The sequence below is a fragment of the Lepidochelys olivacea genome (assembly GCF_965140295.1).
Source record: "Lepidochelys olivacea isolate rLepOli2 genome assembly, chromosome: 10".
NCBI classification, from domain to species: domain Eukaryota; kingdom Metazoa; phylum Chordata; order Testudines; family Cheloniidae; genus Lepidochelys; species Lepidochelys olivacea.
The window spans coordinates 57,754,490-57,767,355 of record NC_140420.1 but is presented as its reverse complement, the minus strand read 5'-3'; positions in this window follow the sequence as shown (position 1 = coordinate 57,767,355).

Here is a 12,866-nt window from a genome sequence, read left to right as displayed (position 1 = left end):
AAGCTTTTGTGGGGAAAAGAACCTCACTTCTTCAGATGCATGGGCTGAAGAAGTGGGGGTTTTTATCCATGAAAGATTATGCCCAAATAAATCTGTCAGTCTTTAACGTGCCACCGGACAACTTGCTGTTTTTGTGGATACAGACTAATACGGCTATACCTCTGATACTGCTTTTAAACTATTTACAGAACAAGAATTATTTGCCTGAACTATTTGGTAAATACTTTCAAAAATCAAATACATTTAAGAAACCATTAAGTTGTCTGCAGTCAGAAAAAGTCTGAATGATCATTCACTACAAATTATTCATCCAGCTCTACCAGGCATCTATTGTGCTAAAATAATTAATTCTGCCAGTATTACAGCCCTTTGCAAGTATAAATTTAACCAATCCTCTCACTGAAGTCAGTGCATATTTTTCGATTTTTTTAAAAAATAAAACACTACAAATACACTGTAAAGGATTCATTCCAAAATGAAGACATTGATGTAGAAATCAAATATTGATGGGTCACGAGGCCTTAAAGTTATGATATATGGAAATTCATTCTCTGTGCATATGACCTTATGATGAAGTAGAAATCAGTAACAATCTGGTTCTGGTTTTTATGTTTACATTTCCTACATTTTATATTTCTGTTCATGTAATCCCCTTCCTGAAGAAAAGTTTCAGCAACAGTTTTGAAATTAGAGGCTGTGGGCCAAATCCTGCTTCCAAATCCACTGAAGGCAATGAGAGTTTGGCCCCGTCTTGCACTCATTAAAGTTTTGGCTTAAATGGAAGCAGCTTTTGGTTCAGACTGATAATCAGTGATGCCATTGGGACCATTTTAAGGTGGACTCTGTTTCCATTTCCGAGGCAGGTATTTTACATACAAAAGATGTATACATGGATTAGCAGATTCCTATTGGCCAGACTGCAATACCTTATTGACTTGGAATAGTACCAACCAGTCTCTCACTGAGATCAGAAGCAAAAGCTTGAATCTAGATAGTGTGGTCAACAATAGTAGTAAACAGCACAGCATGGGCTTCAGTGCAGGTTCTAAAAGCCTGGTAGTCCCTGGGTCAGTAATCTGCTCGTTAGCCCAATCTGAAGCTTGTGCTTTGCTGTTGTTACCTGGATTCAGACTAGCTCCTGTAGACTAGCCCACACACAGCATGCTGGGTCGATGTACCCTCTGTTCCACAGGACTACTCATAGCATAAGATTCTATTTAGCATCAGCAAGGGTATCACCATCTGGACCCAAAGTAACAGGGGTAACAGTAAGAAAATTAATTTTGGATTTTTCAGATATGTAGCATTCCTGCATTTCAACTAATTCCCTATATGCCACTCATCTCTTTCCCAACCCTCCCTCACATTAAACAGATCATTGGGAATATGAATTACTGGTGAGAGTGATGCATTTCCCATTAGTTACTGGTATAGGTATACATAATAATGTACTCCAGATTTGGTGCGTCTCTGTTAACAATCCATTAAATATTACATTCTGAGTTTATGCAAATAATTTACCATTTAGTAGAAGGGGAAATGAGCTATATCATGGATATGTGGAAAACTCCCAGGAGAAGCAAATTACTTGACAGTGTGGAGAAAGATAAGACAAGATAAAAATATCACATTGCAGGAACAGCACCGCTTGCCAAGAAAATAAATAACTGATGTTTCTTTTAAATTTTAGGGTAAGCTGTAATGGTCAGAGATCAAGACACAAACAATTAGACTGATTTATAATGCAGGTACATACAGGACCCAAAGCTCCCAACTGCTGTAAAACTATTTATTCAAAATTGCTATTAATTGCATCAGGGTTGTAACTTCCATTTGAATCCTAAGTTAAATTATCTTTAGATACTAGAAAATGCTAAAATGAGTGTGATGGGAAAAGAAGAAACTTTGAGGTGTATACTTCAATAAAATGTTAAATTCTGGAAGCACGTTTAGACTACAGTAAAGAAACAAGAACTCAGGGCTATTTAAAAATGAAATTGGATTAAGAGATTTTTAGGGAGTGAAATCTTTACTTAATTATATTTGTATTTCAATGGGCTTTTGGTGAAGGATCTTCTCTATACTGGTGATTTAAACTCAAGTAATCCTGCACAGAATTAAGCTGTGCAGTAAAACTATTTTAAATTTAGATTAAAGTTTTGGATATCAAAATGCTACATTCATCCTAATTTAAAATATTCAATTCTCAGGGTACCTGGGACACTTCTACATATTCCAGAGAAAGTTATTTCTGAGACATTTGTTGTGTTGTGTGATGTAACTCAACATGATGCAACTTTGTTTCATGGAAAATATTTTTGCGGAGGTAAAATGGTCAAGATTCGCCTTCTGCTCTTCCCAGGGTCAATATTCCTGCCTTCCAACTGTTTAAGGCAAATGTTTGGCTTATCTGACCATATACAGTTATTAGCAGCACTCAAAAAACTTGTGCCTATACATCTGGCAGGTATTTAAGAGAATATACAGTACACACATTATTGTGGTTCTGCATAGTGTGATTTTTGTTTTGGTAAATACAATACAAATACACAATACAATTTAGCAATCAGGCTAAAGTACTGTGAAATTAAATATTACATTCTGGATAGCACGGTAAGAAAGTATCAGGATCTCACTCCAAATAAACTGACCATGACCACTCTCACTTAATTAACGGTTTGAACCTGCAGTTGTCAGATGAAGATTTCAGAAAAGCAATGCTGAGTCACCAGGAAAGCTGCTGAGTGTGATGTTTTGTTACTAACAATCCAATATGAAAAGAAAAGTGTGTGAAATGGGCATTACAGGTTGATGGGCTGGCAAGAACTCTTCCCGGTACTAAGAACTGTCTACCTAGACACGTCCGACACATTTGCGTGTCAGTGACTGGCACTGATACCAGTTTCTTTTAAGTGCAGCACATAATCCTACCTGTGTGAGCCACTATGCATGGCTAGCTATAAAGCCTAAAAATGGCCAATAATCACCTCATTTGCATTCACTGGATTACATTAAAGCAACTATCGAAACATTGTCTTCACACCCTAGCATGTCCGATATGCCTCTACTCATCTGTGCTCAGATCCTGGTGGATGCACAGTCCCACTAATATTGGATTTTTCCACATTATGTATGATAACTCTTTGCACAGCTACCGAGTGACCACTGAGCACTGGTGCTTTGACTCTGCACACTTCTTCCAGTAGTGCTCAGCAGACAGCAGGATCAAGACCTAAATCCGCATTGGTAAAGGCAGTAGGGGCTGCTCTTGTTTACTGTTTCTTGTTCTGAGGCATTAAATATATAACAATTAACTGGATTTATAACCTACAAATGGGAAGACTCTTCATACTCCCAAGGTGCATAGCAGGTTCAAAGGAAATAGCAAAAGATCAATATATCCCAGAGTCAAGGCATAAAATGCAATCCAGCTGAATTTTCTAATCCCTACATTGCGAAGTTGGGAGAATGGGGGAGGGATTTTAGGATGACAAAGCATCTACTTGTTAGACCAGGGTGAAGATACACCAACCAGCTGGCCTTGCAGATCAGTTTGCCAGCACTGAATCACACAAAAGCAAAACTAATAGAATTAAGAGTTGATTTGATTAACATGTTGGAGTAACATAAGCAGAAGCATGCTGTCATAGATAGAGGTATTAGAAAAGGATAGATGTTGTTGTCTAAACACACCAGAAAACATACAACTTGAAGATAGGGTAGCTGGGCTTCAGATTTCTCTCTCCACATTTTTAGAGAAGCTGAAACCAGATGACCTTTAGGCAGAAGTCTAGAGACTTTCTGTTTCTTTCTCCAGAGAAATCTTGAGCACCCTCGGTTCCCAGGGAATTACATATTACCTGGACTCTTATACCCTAAATAACAAAATGGGGTTTCATTTTGGAATATACGGATTTAGACAATTAACAGAGCTTCAGGCTAAGGTAAACAAATGCTGATAGAACAGACTGCAGAATGCTGGAGAGACCACAGGGGACTGTGAAGGGGAATGGGAGAGGAGAGCCTTCTCTTTGGGAGTTACAGGTATGGTCACTGCCACTGCTTTTTTCATCTCATCTTTGGAGACAGATGGAGATAACAGCAATTAAAGGGCAACCCTGCTCCTAGCTCTTTGGCTGCAGAAGACTTTTTGGTAATGAGTTGGGCAGGGAAGAGGGCTTAGGAGACAAGAATATCCTACACAGCATGGGGCCACCAGTCTTCCCGTGGATTGCCAATAGGCGGAAGTAGCCTCTATATAGCAGCTCCAGGGCCACAGTCCACCTTTCCCCTATCCCCCTGCATCCCACCCTTATCCAGCCACTCAACCCCTACATATAACTGAGCACGGGTCCTTCTCCTTGCAGCTGGGCCAGTGACAAAAGACCTCTGCTTTCATGGAGGTAGGGGCAGGATTTTCCTTCTAATTATCAAACAGTTTTTTGAAAAGACCCACAGCTTTACACATAATACATCTATGTCTATATTTAGTCTTAATAATAAATGTACTTGGATCTGCAGTAAGGGCCCATCAACCTAAGGCTTGAGGCCGATATTGATTTTTTTCCAGGTGACTTCCTAATAGAAACCTCAAAGCTGAACCCACTTTAAATCAAGCAATAGTTTACTGTACAGTGTTTGCAAGCACTCTGAAATTTAGCTAATAATGACTGTAATTGCAATTAAATAGCCTACCTTTGAATGCCTCTGCAATTTAGCATTTCAAGTGTTCTTCTTGCTTAATGACAAGATGTATATTGGAATTTTTATCAACTACGACTAATTGGACGACCTTAATGAGATTCCATATCACTGCAATCCTAGCATACATATCTTAAGACATAAGATAATTGAACACCTTTGCAAACTGGTGCCTTATTTCAATAAAACAAAAAACCTCCACTTACCTTTCTCTTGGCTGGAGACAATCTTCTCGGGTTCCTGGGAATGGCTGCATATCAGAGCATAGCAGGTTTTCGGGAATCACAGCTGAGTTATGAACTTGGGGGGGATCTAAAATAATGCAAATAGAAAGAGAGAAACTCAGAACCATGTGACACGAATCTAGCTCTAACCCTTGCTATTCAAGTATTCAACACATCACTGCCAAGCTATGTACATGCAGGTATTTAAAGATTTACAACTGAATTCCTCAATAACTGACAAAAATGCTGGATTTAAAAATGTGCCTTACACATTTTTGTAACATTGCGTCACTTCAAAATAATTCTTTTTCCATAATACAATCACTGGCTTTTGGAGTTATTTGAACAGCTTCCAAGCTCTTATCTGCAGTTTGTTAGCAATAAAACACTGTAAAATAGATGCTTATTATTGTTATTGTATTTTGAATATTAATTGTAATCAATTCAGTATGAGTGTGTTAGGAGCTCCAAAGGTATCCACTGCAACCTATTTATCATTAGCCTAGAAGTGTTACATTTACCACACCAACTTGACATAACATACATTCAACTGTAATTATTTTGAGCAAGTCCAGATATTCTAACTCTCTCTTTCTGCATTTAATAGTTGGGTGGTTATGGAGAGTCATTGTATCTAACAGGAACATTTCAAAATAATACAGCGGGGCTCCATTTAAGAACCAACAGTATGAGTAATATTTTACAAATAGTGGTATTTTGACATGAAAAACGATGCTAGCTTTTGATAGGTGTGTCATACCTTTTGAAACATATTGAGGCCTTAATTTATCGTTCAACATGGTAAATAAATTATAGTCACTATTGTTGTCAGTGTATTGCAGCTTACATGGCATAAAACCTACTCTGAGTCTCAGCTTTGAAGCATAATTCAGACATTGATGTTACAAGCTTTCAAACAGGTGTAACATCTGTTAGCTACCATATAAGATTAAAGCACTCTGTATATAATAAATAAGCTCTTTGAAGGATTTGAGACCATAAATACATTTAAAAGGTTGCAGCACTAATGTGCCTGCAGAATTCAGTCAAAGTCAAGGAAATGGCAATAGATAATTCAGAGAAATATAGAAGGGGACTTAAGGTTTCTGCTAGAAAGTTACATTTGATGGAACAATCTCTGTGAAAGCTGATGCAGCTCTGGATCAGTGGTTCAAATATATTTCCTTTGCCTGTTCAAGGTTGATCACTAGCTTTTAAAATGTTAATTTTTATAGTATATTACACAGACCTCAATTAAAAAGTATACTAACACACAACTGATCAGATGGATTTTAAATGATACAATTAAAGTCAGAAAGGGGACATTCATGTGTAAATTATTATTACGTTAACATAGAAATTTATGGGATTGGAAATACAAAGGGTTTTTCTTCTTTAGCTACATAATATTCACTGTTTTAGGCTGTTTATGTCCTGAAATTTAAAAATAGTTGTATTCAAATCACTTAATTGCTTTTCCAATTTACATCTTAAAAGACTTTGCTTTACCTTCATTTTAAAATTTTTTGGGAGAGAGAGAGAGAATGCTAACATGGTTAAAATATATCTCACGTTAAAGAAAACATCAAAATGTATAAACCTATGCAGCAGATGGAGCATAACCACATTTCCATCTAACACTGGCATCTTTTCTTGGACAAGCAAGTTTCACTCTGGAAAGGACATCCCAAGTCTTCACAAGCCACTTATGAGAAGTGTTTTCCAGGCCAGTGTTATGACCAAGAGCTCAGTCCTGAAAGTTGCTGAGCATTCCTGCCCCAATCCATCAAAGCTCTTCTGTGTGTTTTACTTTAAGCAAGTGAGCCACCCCATTGAAGCCAGCTGATGCTCACAGTCCATCTGATGTTGGCAGTCGCGGGGCTCTAGACTCCCATTGACCATTACAGACCACTGACCACTCCTCTGCTCCTTGCTGCCAATTTGAGGGGCTGAGTCCTGTAAAGCATATTCTTAACGCACATTATTTGCATGCTTAAAGTTAAGCACATGCTTAAGTGCTTTGCTGGATTGGGGTTAGAGTGCTTAGCACTTTATAGGACTGAGCCCTAAATGATAAGCAAGGAACAGAGGAAGCAGTAATGATCAATGGGAGTCTACATCCATGTGACTATCAGCATCAAACACAGCAGTTATGAGCCTGATCCAGTTCCCACTAATGTCAATGTGAAACCTTCCATTGTCTTCAAAAGGCAATGGATCAGACCTTATGAGAGAAGGTTCTATCTGATGTCAAAACATAGGCACAGTATTTGAATCCAAATTTTCTCTGTGAGACACTAAAGAAAATTACTCTGACACTCAAGGCAGTAATATCAGTTTCAGAGGAAAAATAATTTCTAGATAGCATTTGTATTCCAAAGTGAATGGTGCATATTCAGTCCCTATGCAAAAATCTTAATGGAGATTCAAAGGAGACTGCATAGCTAGATATTGTACAAAATAATTCATTGCTGGTGTAGTAGTGTACTGTCAGCAAACCAGTAGAGTGCCTGAACCCACTATTGCTTATTGCTAAAAGCAGTCAAGTCAGCAGGCCATAAAGAGGCCATGCAGCAGGCTTAGCTTAACCAAGGCAGGAGGGGAGGGGGTTTTGGGTGCCACAGAAAGGGCAGTTTCACCCCGTGTCCTTCCTGATAAGAATGGTGTTGAAGTTGCTGATACGTGCATTTTAGAAGAGCAGGATGTGCCCTCAGGAATGTTTGTTAGGGCCTCAAGGCTGCAAATTCTGGGGAAAAACCACATCTGGTTAATCAATGATCAGAAGGAAACCTCTTGTTTGACCATTGAAACTGCTTGCTTAACGAGTTTTTTTTTAAGGGACATGTCATTGTGTTACTAACATATAAAAAGGGGAAAAGTTTGAGGCAGTTTGTCTCTTCAGGACTGGTCTCTCTCTCTGGATGCATCTTGTGTTCCCCACTGGCAGATGGACTGCCCCTGTGCCACTCAAGAGCCACACTCAGCTTCAGTAATTATTGAGGGTTCGGGGTGTTTTACTAACCTTTTGCGGATCTGTGTAAGTGCTTGAGACTAAGTAAAGTTTAGCTTTAAGCGAAAGCACTCTTGTATTGTCCTGTTTGTGCCAGCTGTCTATCGGTTGCACAGCCGTGTCTCCCCTGGTTTATTTCCTGACACCACCTCGCACAGAGTAAAAGTTACCAAGAGCTTTGGGTTGAAAGGACCCTGGGTAACGGTATGATGCTAATATTAGCCTATTAGTAACTCATCAGCAGACCTTGAGAAAGTATTATGTGAGGCCCCTTGAAGCATGTATTCACCATGAGCATGAACCAATAAGCCAGCTCCTATGATGAGAGCTAAAGTCTCTCTTTAGCTGGAAAGTCACCCCCCTGGGATTCACAATGGGTACCCTCAGGTCCTAGAGCAGGAAAGCTACTTCTTGAAATAAAAAGACCCTCTAACCAGCTGACAGTAGTAGAAATCTATATATAATGGGCAATATTTTGTTTATTTGTTAATTAACATGTGACACAATATCATTCCACAATAAGTCTAAAAGGTTCCCACTGCAGAATTACTCTGATTTAAGTACATCACAGGCAGCCTTGAGACAGATGAATCAGCACTTTTTGACCTTAACATACCCCAGACATATTCCTGTGGAGTCCCAGGGCTGATGTGAAGATACTTGTACATTACTAATCACATTCTCATTTTGTTTTCAATTCTATAGCTACCCTTTTATAGCCTGAGTTGCCACTGCCACAGGGACACCTTTTGAGAAATTGTAAGGGGCGACTAATCACAATTAAAATAAAAGAAACTGAATATAGCTGCTATGTGTTCTAAAAGAGTGGCTAGTCTTCCTCTAAAAGGGCCCGCAGAAGATTAGTACATTTTTGTTATAAATCTATTTTACTTTTTACACATATATACACTGAAATAAATGTCAAGGAGGTCAGAAGATGCAGAGTGTAAAGCTTCTGCCACAAAAGCATGACAGAATTCAGAGTTAATTTGCCACTTCTAATGCATGAAATTATTATGCCAGGAGTAGTTGACCTTTCCTCTTTGTTCTAGGAAAACTGAGTGGAAAATTAGTTCAATTCACAACACTCCAGCTTAATTTGTAGTATTTATTCATGAAGAACCAGATACGGATACCATGGGAATTTTGCCATTGATTGTGCTGGGACAAGGACTAGGTCTAAAATGAATCCATTCATTAATGCACACTTCCAATAACTGAAAAGGATATATTATATTATATTATAAGCTTCCATTTAGTATGCCAAAAAGTCATACGAAAGGAAAGGCTTTAGTAATACGTAGTTTATTAAGAAAAAAACCAAAACTAAACTAAAAACCTACCACCCACGCGCCAGATTGCAGAGCTCTTTTTCATGTTGCTGAGCTGCAGTGATGTCAATGGGGCAGTTTGATTTAATAATCGCTCACTGACAGCTATGAGTAAGGGTAAAGCTAAATCAGTACAGACTCCCTTACACACTGAGAAGCAGATGTATGTAAGACTAATACTAAGACTATACATCATTTTATCTTCATCTCTGTCTGTAATACACCTTGTAGAGTTTAGCAATAATATTACTATTATTAACTGTCTCCTGTTCTTTCAGAAGAATTTTAGAGCTGTCCAAAGCCCTTTCATGTAAACTCTTGCCTAACACAATTTTGAGTATTATTGAAAATAATTACTTTGAACTATGAGGATGATGACAAGGATTATTTCTGGTCAGCATATAAGACCTGCTAGCTTGTACTATAATTGCTTAGTGCTTTCCCATTCAAACTAGTTGAAAAAAAGTTTCAGTGGAAAAGTTTATTGGAAAAAAGGTCCACTGAAAAAAAGACAGCTTTCTTAACTGTAATAGCTGATAGGAAAGGGGACAGTATATAAGAACATAAGAATGGCCATACTGGGCCAGACCAAAGGTCCATCCAGCCCAGTATCCTGTCTACCGACAGTGGCCAATGCCAGGTGCCCCAGAGGGAGTGAACCTAGCAGGTAATGATCTAGTGATCTCTCTCCTGCCATCCATCTCCACTCTCTGACAAACAGAGGCTAGGGACACCATTCCTTACCCATCCTGGCTAATAGCCATTAATGGACTTGGCCTTGATAAATTTATCCAGTTCTCTTTTAAACCCTGTTATAGTCCGAGCCTTCACAACCTCCTCAGGCAAGGAGTTCCACAGGTTGACTGCGCTGTGTGAAGAGGAACTTCCTTTTATTTGTTTTAAACCTGCTACCCATTAATTTCATTTGGTGGCCCCTAGTTCTTATATTATGGGACCAAGTAAATAACTTTTCCTTATTCACTTTCTCCACACCACTCATGATTTTATATATCTCTATCATATCCCCCCTTGGTCTCCTCTTTTCCAAGCTGAAAAGTCCTAGCCTCTTTAATCTCTCCTCATATGGGACCCATTCCAAACCCCTAATGATTTTAGTTGCCCTTTTCTGAACTTTTTCGAATGCGGGTATATCTTTTTTGAGATGAGGGGACCACATCTGTACGCAGTATTCATATAGTTTATATAAGGGCAATAAGATATTCTCAGTCTTATTCTCTCTCTCTTTAATGATTCCTAACATCCCGTTTGCTTTTTTGACTGCCACTGCACACACGTCTTTAGGGAACTATCCATGATGATTCCAAGATCTTTCTCCTGATTAGTTGTAGCTAAATTAGCCCCATTCATATTGTATGTATAGTTGGGGTTATTTTTTCCAATGTGCATTACTTTACATCTATCCATATTAAATTTCATTTGCCATTTTATTGCCCAATCACTTAGTTTTGTGAGATCTTTTTGAAGTTCTTCACAATCTGCTTTGGTCTTAACTATCTTGAGCAGTTTAGTATCGTCTGCACACTTTGCCACCTCACTGTTTACCCCTTTCTCCAGATCATTTATGAAGAGGTTGAATAGGATTGGTCCTAGAACTGACCCTTAGGGAATACCACTAGTTACCCCTCTCCATTCTGAAAATGTACCATTTATTCCTACCCTTTGTTCCCTGTCTTTTAACCAGTTCTCAATCCATGAAAGTATCTTCCCTCTTATCCCATGACAACTTAATTTACATAAAAGCCTTTAGTGAGGGTCCTTGTCAAAGGCTTTCTGGAAATCTAAGTATACTATGTCCACTCGATACCCTTTGTCCACATGTTTGTTGACCCCCCTCAAAGAACTCTAATAGATTAGTAAGACATGATCTCCCTTTAAAGAAACCATGTTGACTCATGCGCAACAATTTATGTTCTTCTATATGTCTGAAAATTTTATTCTTAACTATTGTTTCAACTAATTTGCCCGGTACGGACATTAGACTTATCAGCTGTAATTGCCAGGATCACCTCTAAAGCCCTTCTTAAATATTGGCATTACATTAGCTATCTTCCAGTCATTGGGACAGTAGCTGATTTAAAGGATAGGTTACAAACTATGGTTAATAGTTCTGCAATTTCACATTTGAGTTCCTTCAGAACTCTTGAGTGAATGCCATCTGGTCCCGGTGACTCGTTACTGTTAAGTTTCTCAATTAATTCCAAAACCTCCTCTAGTGACTCTTCATTCTGTTTTCAATTCCTCAGATTTGTCACCTACAAAAGACAGCTTAGGTTTGGGAATCTCCTTAACATCCTCAGCCTTGAAGACTGAAGCAAAGAATTCATTTAGTTTCTCTGCAATCACTTTATTGTCTTTAAATGCTCCTTTTGTATCTCGATTGTCCAGGGGCCCCACTGGTTGTTTAGCAGGCTTCCTGCTTCTGATGTACTTTAAAAACATTTTATTATTACCTTTAGAGTTTTTGGCTAGCTGTTCTTCAAACTCCTTTTTGGCTTTTCTTATTACATTTTTTACATTTAATTTGGCAGTGTTTATGCTCCTTTCTATTTACCTCACTAGGATTTGACTTCCACTTTTTAAAAGATGCCTTTTTATCTCTCACTGCTTCTTTTACATGGTTGTTAAGCCACGGTGACTCTTTTTTAGTTCTTTTACTGTGTTTTTTAATTTGGAGTATACATTTAACTTGAGCTTCTATTATGGTGTCTTTGAAAAGTGTCCATGCAGCTTGCAGGGATTTCACTCTAGTCACTGTACCTTTTAATTTCTGTTTAACTAACCTCCTCATTTTTGCATACTTCCCCTTTCTGAAATTAAATGCCACGGTGTTGGGCTGTTGAAGTGTTCTTCCCACCACAGGAATGTTAAATGTTATTATATTATGGTCACTATTTCCAAGCGGCCCTGTTATAGTTACTTCTTGGACCAGATTGTTTCACATTTCAAAACGTGAATGAAGGACAAATGGCAGGATCTATGTAACATGATACGGGTTTGATGATTTATTCATCCACTATGATAAACACTACAGACACACAATTCAATTACCTTTAAATCTTTTCTATTGCATCCAAGATCATAACTTTATATTACACTAGAGATCATAACTTTACATTGCTAATGCCAATTACTAGCAATGGGGCTAATGAAAAAACAGGCAGAGTTTAAAGCACATGGATTTCAGATAAGACATCCACCCAAAGTGCTCTCCTTGTTTAAAACTGTGAGCTAACAGACTACCAGAAATCTGTCTGATAAGATCTCCTCTCCATTTGTTCCATTAAATATTTATGGATATATTTCTAGGAATGCTTTCCTTTTTATGAGGCTAATAAGCACCAACTGCCATAATAAAAACTCTAAAAGAGATATTTTAATGCATATTTTCAAGATATGCAATAAACTACAAATCTCCTCATTCATTTTATTCCTAGTACATATCTAGTAAGCCTGTCTTATTCAGGAGAGCCATAGCTACACAAATGCCTATGTTCGTTGCTAGTTTCAATTTCACAACACTATCCATCGACTACAAGGCTTCTTGCAACATTGTTCCCTGTAATTACAGAACTATGTATT